Raw genomic sequence first — 8,561 nt, 5'->3', positions numbered from 1 at the left:
TTATTAATTAAACACGCCAACTACATTGGCGTTTTACCTTAAAACACGCCAACTTCATTGGCGTTTTTTCCCGCCGCTGTATTTGGCGAAAATACACCTCCAATACGACGCGAAGATAAACGCCAATGAGGTTGGCGTTTTTACTAATAGAAACGCCAATGTGGTTGGCGTTTTTCCCATTTTTGGAATAGATAACAAAATGGGTACATTTACGTAATATTTAGTGTAAAGTGCCCCATAAACCCGATTTTCCGATATTAGATGTCAATATCTTTTTTTTTTTAATTTAATTGAATTACTAATGAGAAAGAAAAAAAAAGGAATACTCAACGATGAATCGAATCCTGAAATTTCCTATGTTGAGCAAGCTTCGATTACTTGTTCACTGAGAAAAGGAGAACAAGTCATGGCGAATGCATAAACACATGGAAGGCTACTACTTCTACTAGTATCAAAACCCTAGCAGCAGGAGTGAGCTCTTTCAATGGCTGCGCCGACCTCCGCCGCTGCAAATTTGAGTAAATATTCCACTTCAATTACTTTAAACTGTTATCTACTTGAATTATTCAATTCATGCCTGTGAAAATATTGGTTTGGAGGATAAAAATTTAAGCTAATTCATTGCTCTAATTCAACATGATGTAGTATTTGTTTATTTATTTATTAATTTATTAATTTTCTGCTTGTTTGATTGGTTCAGGGTTTAGCAAAACGGATTGACATTTAGATGCTCTTATGCTTATTGATTTGGTTAATGCTAAATAGGTTTAATAAAGTAAACTTATTGGATATATTTGTTAGTGATTGCATTTTACATAAACTTGTATCCATTTTACATAATAGATGCATATATTATCAGCTGTGTATTTAGTGGTTAATCAATCATCATGTGCTTTTGTAGCCATCAGTCTTTCTGAGAAAGTTAGCAATGTAATTTCTGGCTGCCCGCAAGACTACAATGCCTGGCGATCGTTGATTTCGGAGCTTGAAACTGCATCTCCGGTAAGTATATATATGTGCCTGCTGTTAATAAGTTTTTTGTTGTGATGATTTTCGTTAAATGTGCTTGCCTCTGCATTTATTTTCAAATTTTAAACAGTATCACTAAACTCTTATATCCAATTAGTAGAATCCTCAAGTGCTTGGTGCTTAAACAATTAATCTTGGATATACTTCAAATATATGTACTCTTATCATCCTTGTTTGTTCTCCTTTCTCACTGACGGCCATTCTGTTTAGGTCCTTAATAAGCAGTTCGTGCGAGATGTTAGATAACACCCACTGAAAGTTATGTAATATGTTATTGAGAATCAGTAACTTAAGTGTTTTACAAAAGTTTGATATCATAATATACACAAGGACATGTTTGTGTTGATGATTCGGTTAGGATATGCATAAACATGATTCGGTTGGTGAATGCACTAGAATTTACCTATTTCTGAATTGCAGGGAACATATTATCAATACTATGTCCTGCCCCAGTTAACAAATGAGTTTGAACTGCAGGAGGATATAAATACTATTTCCCTTGCATATGAATCCTTTTTGTCAAGATTCCCATTGTGTCATTGGCATTTGGAGAAATATGCTTATCAGAAGGCAAAGTTTTGCAACTCTCAAGAAGCTGTTGATATTTATGAGCGAGCAGTGGAAGTGGCAATGCATTCAGTCGGTTTCTGGTCTGATTATTTCACATTTGCTGCAGCTTGTTTTGAATCCCCTGGGGATATTCGGCGGTACTATCAATGAATCTGTCCATTTATAGGCACTTCCTTAGATAATAATATATGCTTGAATGTTTTTCTTTTTGGAGCTAAATTGTCTATTGTTTTTATTTGGGAAATTTATTGGCCAATGAACTTTGATGAGCTGCAGGCTGCAATTTTTTATGAGAAAACTGATATACATGAGTAGGTTATTGTTAGAACCCAGATATTATTCCTTAAGTAAGATTTTGTGTGTGTTGGCATTAGGGATAAACTTCAATGAATTAGTGCTACTTCTATCTGTGGACCTTTACCGTAGGGAATTCTATGAAAATGTATATAATACCAAAATTTGGATTAATGACATCAATCTTTGTAACTTATACTCCCTCCGCCCCATAATAGATGTCACACTTTCCTTTTTAGTTTGTCCCACAAAAGATGTTGCATTTCCCTTTTTGAAAAAAGCTTCTTCTCACATTAATATATATATATATTATTTTCTCTCTCCACCTAACACACAAAACAACATCTCCTAAAATCTCGTGCCATTCGGCCATTCCTCAAGTGTGCCATCTATTATGGGACGGAGGGAGTAGTATATAGGAGAGGGATCAAATTATTCCCCTTCTTATCATGAGTCCATGGGTCTCCTTTTTATTTTTGGATTGGACGTATAAAAGTGTTGTATCCGCCGTATAATTTTCTGAACTAAAAAATGAAATTTTCATGTGTTTGAATCCTCATGGAGGTGGCAATTTTCTTGTTGTTTTGAGTTCAATAAATTATACAATGGAATTAGTAATTTTATACTCACAGGTCAGTAACAAGGAGGCTAAGGACTCACGATAAGAAGGGGACTTATAATAACCAACCCATATATAAATATATTGATGTCTCATGGCAAGAATTCGAATGCTGGAAAACTATGTATATGTTCTTGGACTGTCTGGAGTTAATGTTGTCTCTCATAGATACCAAGTCAATCAAGCTAGTTGATGTTACCAAACATTCAAGTTTTCCCTTAAATGAGTAACTTTCCTGTGTCAGTGAAGCTCTTTTCTGATACTGGTTTGTGCTGCCGAATGATTGAAATACTGGGGATCCTATTGTAGGATCCTAATAGTACTCAATATGTAGTTCATTTTGGCAGATTGTTTGAAAGAGCCATCTCATTTGTTGGAAAGGATTACTTTTGCCATGTCCTATGGGACAAGTACATGAAATATGAATTCAGTCAGGAGGGGTGGAGCTTTCTTGCACAAAGTTACATCTGGGCTTTGAGGTTTCCGACAAGAAGCTGCAGTTGTATTATGACAAGTAAGTCATTCTCATTCTCCAACTTATCTAAAATGAGGGGTATGCTTTTCAGTGCCCCTGCCCTCAATAGTTTCTCTAATATCACAACTATGACTTACCCTATTTATTTCTGTCATTCACATTTTTTCACCCTGTACTCCAGCTTCAAGCATTTTGTTGCGAATTTGGAAGAGGAGATTGGATATGAAAAAAATGACAGCATAGTAGATCAAATATCTGTTCCTTGTGCTGCAATGGAATTATCTAAGGATGAAATTGCTCTTGTCATCAAGGATATGCTAGATTCTTCCAATAGAACCCTCAAATCCAAAGCGCTGGATAGATATAGATATATTGGTGAAGAATTCTATCTGGAAGCATGCCGCATGGATGGTAAAGTAAAACGTTTTGAGTCAAGGATCCAAAGGCGTTTTTTTGATGTTACTCCTCTCGATGATGACCAATTAATTAATTGGCATCTATACCTGGATTTCATTGAGAAGGAAGACAATTTGGACCGGGCAAGTTTTTAACAGTTATCATGCTTCTCTATAGATTTACCATATTGTATTAAAATGTCTATATATGTTCAGACCATGAAACTCTATGAAAGATGCTTGATTCCTTGTGCCCGTTACCCTGAATTCTGGATACGATATGTGGAGTTCCTGGAATCAAAAGGAGGACGTGAGCTGGCTATTTCTGCCCTAGCCCGGGCCACTCAAATATTTTTAAAGGTTCAGTTCTCCCTCATTTGTGGTTAAGTTAGTCAATTTCTGGATACAGTCAAACTGTCTTATTATGCATGGTTCCTCTGCTGGCTTGGTGCGAGAAGGGGTATCAGAGATCCGAAAATCTTCTTGATAGTATAAGCCGAAATTGGTATGGTTTGGAAATATGCGTACAATGTTTAGTTATATGTATAACTGGCTTTTCTGCATTTAACCTTATTCAAATTTGGCTTTTCCTAAATTATTAGTATTTCTTTCCTTTACCTTCTTTTTACTACATGTGAAATATCTGAGTTTAACATCTAATTTGTCTTATCTCTAAAGAAAGAACTTTTACGTTTTTGTTTTAGAGAATTTGATTTCTGATTTGTTAATATGGTGCAGACTGTACCAGAAATTCATTTATTTGATGCAAGGTTTAAGGAGCACATAGGAGACGCCCATGGTGCTCGTGCTGCATTAGCTCTTTGTGATCCAAAAACTGATTCCAATTTCATTGAAAGCATTGCTGCACAAGCTAACCTGGAAAGACGTCTGGTATGTTGCATATTTCCAGCACTTGGTTGAGGAACTTAGTGCTAAAGGCATGGTTTGAACTTTTAGGGGAACTTTGCAGCAGCTTCTGCCACATATGAGAAAGCACTTAAAAAACCAAGGGAGAAGCAGAAGCCACGCCTTCTTCCCACTCTGTATTTGCACTTTTCCCGCCTTACATTCTTGGTATGAAACTTGACTTAAGTAATTCCAGTATCAGAAGAACTTAAGTTCTATAGTGTTCGTGCTGTCGCAAGTTGCAAAAGAAATGAATGGTGAGAAAGCAATCAGTTGAGAGTGTTCACAGTTAGCCCCCACTTTTTTGACTTGGAAAACATATCTACCATAGGTGTGCATACCGTATAGTGCAGTGAAAAAATTATCATTTGTCTTGGCTTCTTGGGTGCCAGAGATGTTGTGCACACTATTTTAGAGTATTCTTCTATGGTCTTCGTTTAATTTCTCTTGTCATGATATATTATGTCGCTCGTTCCTGATTCCATAAGTTTTTCTAACTAAACCTAACTGGCTGATAGACAACAGGTAGCACTGCTGCTTGTAGAGATGTATTAATTGAAGGTATACAACAGGTGCCTCATTGCAGATCCCTTTTAGAGGTACTATTATTGTTTCTATTAATTTTTTATTGGATAAGGTAATTGAAGACTAGCATACGATCGTGGGTGTTCTTTTCTTCCTTTGGTCATTAAATAGAAAAAGTGATCTCCATTCTACACAGATCTAAAATAGGTGAACAATGTTTCCAGATTTACATTACAAAGTATGAGTTATCCCCTTTTCTCCTCTAGATTTACTTGTCTATAGCATAGTTTTTGTGTTTTATATACAAAACCAACAAGGGTTAAAGGTCAACAATAAATTGTTATTTCTCATTTGCAGGAATTAGTAAAATTTGCAATGATTCATGAAGGAGCAAGCCATCTCAACATCATAAATTCAGTCATAGCAGATGCAATTTCACCCGGATTAGATGAAAATGAAGGTTTGGATGCCAAAGATCGAGAGAACCTGTCATGCATGTTTTTAGAGGTCGTTTTTCCATCATCACTCGGTATCATTATGCTGACACTTTGTCACTATGTGATCATTCTTGCATTATTTGAGTCAGCCATTTTACGGAGTATGATGTTTATAAATGGATATGTTTTCTTGTATTTTCCTCAAGTTTTATCGATGATCTGTGTTAAGCAGGCAACTTGTATATGAACTTAAATGGCTGGGTGATATTGTTTGACTAATACCGAGAAGCATATTTACTGAATCCATGACTGTGTCAATTATAAACTTTAGCATACTCGAACAGAATTTTCTATATCTCTGCTAGACCTGATTATTGTTCTTCTGATGCTGCATTGATGCCTAATATTCGATTCTTGTTCTTCTGATGCTGCATTGATGCCTAATATTCGTATACGGGTTTCAGTTTGTCAATCTTTGCGGGACTTTGCATGATATAAAAGAGGCATGGAATCGTCACGTCAAATTATTCCCCCAGTCGCTAAGGTTAAAGACGCTGTCTAAGCACCCTGCACCGGGCAGTTACCCAATAGGTTCGACCAGGGATAAAAAAGGGAAGTATGACCACCATGTGCTTAGCCGGCCATCCACAAACCGTTGCAACCAACTTCATGGGGAAGAACAGTTACCTGAATCTCCCGTACCTCTTGTGGACCAAAGCAGCAACACCAAGGAAAAACTGCAACTGCTATCGACCAAAGAAGTTTTGTCTAATGTTGATGAATCTCGAGACAGTGAACCAGCTACAGTTTCCTGCCAGTCTAGAGAAGACAGACTGGGGCCTATGGTTGTTGCTGCTGAATTTTCTGACCATGCTACGGGGAATGCTTTAACTGTGTGTGATTCAGGCCGGGATTTCTCGTCCCAATCTAGAGGAGACGTACCAGGGCCAATGGATGTTAGTGCTGAATTAGGTATGCAGTCTAAAGAAGATGAGGTTGGGAAGTCAATAGACACAACTGAATCAATTGAAGCATGCCAATCTAGTTTACCCAATGTTCAACCAGAGTTGGATCATGAGCTCAACCAGTCGAAGTGTCCAGCTTCGTCAGACCATAATTCATTGAAGTCTCAGGAAAAGGAATCTCGGGAGTTGATCCCCATGACTTGTGACGAGTATGAGACTAGTCCGAAGAGCATTCATTCAGTCGACTCTCTCAAAGTCCATGGTGAATCTGAACGAGATGGATCAGTGAGCCTTCAGAATAATGCACCAAGGGAAGTGCATCATCCAGGGGAGCCTTCTAGCACCCGCGGTGACTCAGCTGAAATAGATCACGTGGTCCAAGCTCCCGAACATGCATCGTCATGGTTCCAAGAGCAAAACCAAGCTCAAGATCGGGAGCTTAAGTTACAACAATCTCCCTTCATTGGTCGCCATAAATTAGTAAAAAATCAAGGTAGTGGAAGACGCAGCCAGTCGGAAGTAGGGGCGGTTGCGGATGATAAAGCAACTGAACAAGATGAGCCTGTCACAAATCAACACAACGCTCAGAAGTTTCCTGCTAGACAACAGCGTAGCCAGTCGGAGGATAGAGCAACTGATCTGGACCAGCAAATGGATACCTTGACATCTCCTACTTCGATAAGTATGTCTGGAGGACAGCAACCGGTTTCTTATGCTCAGCAAAACATGAATCCGGCTGCTCCAACGACTCAGCAACAATGGCAAGAACAACAGAGCTTGGCCACCAGATGATGTTGCAGTATCATTACCAGCAGCAGCAATTACTGCAACAGCAGTATCAGCAGCAGCTGCAAATGCAGCATCCCTACTATCAGATGCAGCAACAGTATCTAACCCAGCAGCCATATCAAGTGCAGCCGTCTCTACAGCAGCAACAGTCACAGATACAGCAAGGTTGCGAGCCTCATCTGAATCCTCAGCAGGCACATGATACCCAATACCAACAACCTCAGGGCGCCACTTACCAAGCGCAGCAACTGGCGTATCAACAGCACTTGTCGCAGGAGCAACAGCAGCTTCTTTGGCAGCAGCAGTACCAGCAGTATCAGCTTCTGCAACACCAGCAGCAGCAACAGCAGCAAGGGTCTATGAATACGCAAGGACACAATGTGCATCACGATCCACCAAGGCAGCCGGACGAACAACTGCACAAATATCACCAACCCCATCCACAACATAAATTCACTCAACATATGAACCAAAATCGACAGGTATATTCTGTCACATTTTCCGTTGGCGATATCATTGTTGGCGCGTTATGTATTCAAATCCACCCCGACCTGAGTCACATCTGTCTTTACATTTACTGCAGGGTACACCAGATTATGCAGCAGTCAGAGCTTCTTCGTCTCCACGTGTTGGTGCTCGATCACCACAAGTTTCACAATAGTTTCAGAGTGCTGGTCGATCTGATTCTCCTTATACGTTGTGCAGCAACCTACCTCAGTGATAAACATGGATATTGTAATATTGCGTATACTAGTGACCGTGTGATTTTTGATGATCGAAACAAAACGTTATCATATTTTGATCTAAGTTTTGTTTTGGTAGGGCTAAGTTTTTAAGTATTAGTACTATCTTATGAATAATCTTAACGTAAACCTATTTCACACAATCTTCTTTGAAAAATCGTGTATGCAATACATGATTGGATTCCAATAAAATCTCTTATTTGTGAGAATGTGATAGTACTTGCAGTGCATTTATAAATAACACATGCAATATAAATTCAGAGATTATAGGTGTGCAATGTTTGTGTTTTCATTTTCTCACAAACAAGGGGATTTTATTTGAACTCAACCTAATAGGTAGGGATGAATTTTTGTATGAACATCATTACCTTTAATAAATTGTATGAACATTTTCTCTTCTACAAACAAAGAATCATTCATAAAATTAGTAATCTTATTTTAATGGTAAATTTCTTTTTCTATTACTCACTCCATCCCACAATAATTGTAACTCTTATTATGGGCACGAGTTTTAAAAAATTGTAAAGAAAATTTGGTTGGAAAAGTTAGTGGAATGTGATACCTACTTTTTTATATTGGTTTTATAATAAAATGTGAGTGAAGTGAGTTAGTGGAATGTGGACCCTACTTACCATTTATGGTAAAAAATGAAGTACGACAATTATTGTGGGACGCACGAAATGGAAAAGAGTGACAATTATTGTGGGACGGAGGGAGTATTATGTTTGTCTTAGAGCACCCACAACCGTGCTCTTGCCAACGAGCACGGATGTGGGCCCGGCGCCACTATTTATGTCTGCTCTTAGGCAAGAGC

The 8,561-nt window shown here is 38.3% G+C and overlaps 1 pseudogene; it reads left to right on the top strand.

The window, feature by feature from the left end:
* The first annotated feature begins 333 nt into the window (after window positions 1-333).
* On the top strand, window positions 334-7,956 carry LOC121784845 (annotated as a pseudogene).
* The last annotated feature ends 605 nt before the right edge of the window (window positions 7,957-8,561 follow it).

Source organism: Salvia splendens, chromosome 21, assembly GCF_004379255.2.
Source record: "Salvia splendens isolate huo1 chromosome 21, SspV2, whole genome shotgun sequence".
NCBI lineage: Eukaryota > Viridiplantae > Streptophyta > Magnoliopsida > Lamiales > Lamiaceae > Salvia > Salvia splendens.
The sequence above is the reverse complement of the archived record's forward strand: the minus strand, read 5'-3'. Positions and strand labels throughout refer to the sequence as shown.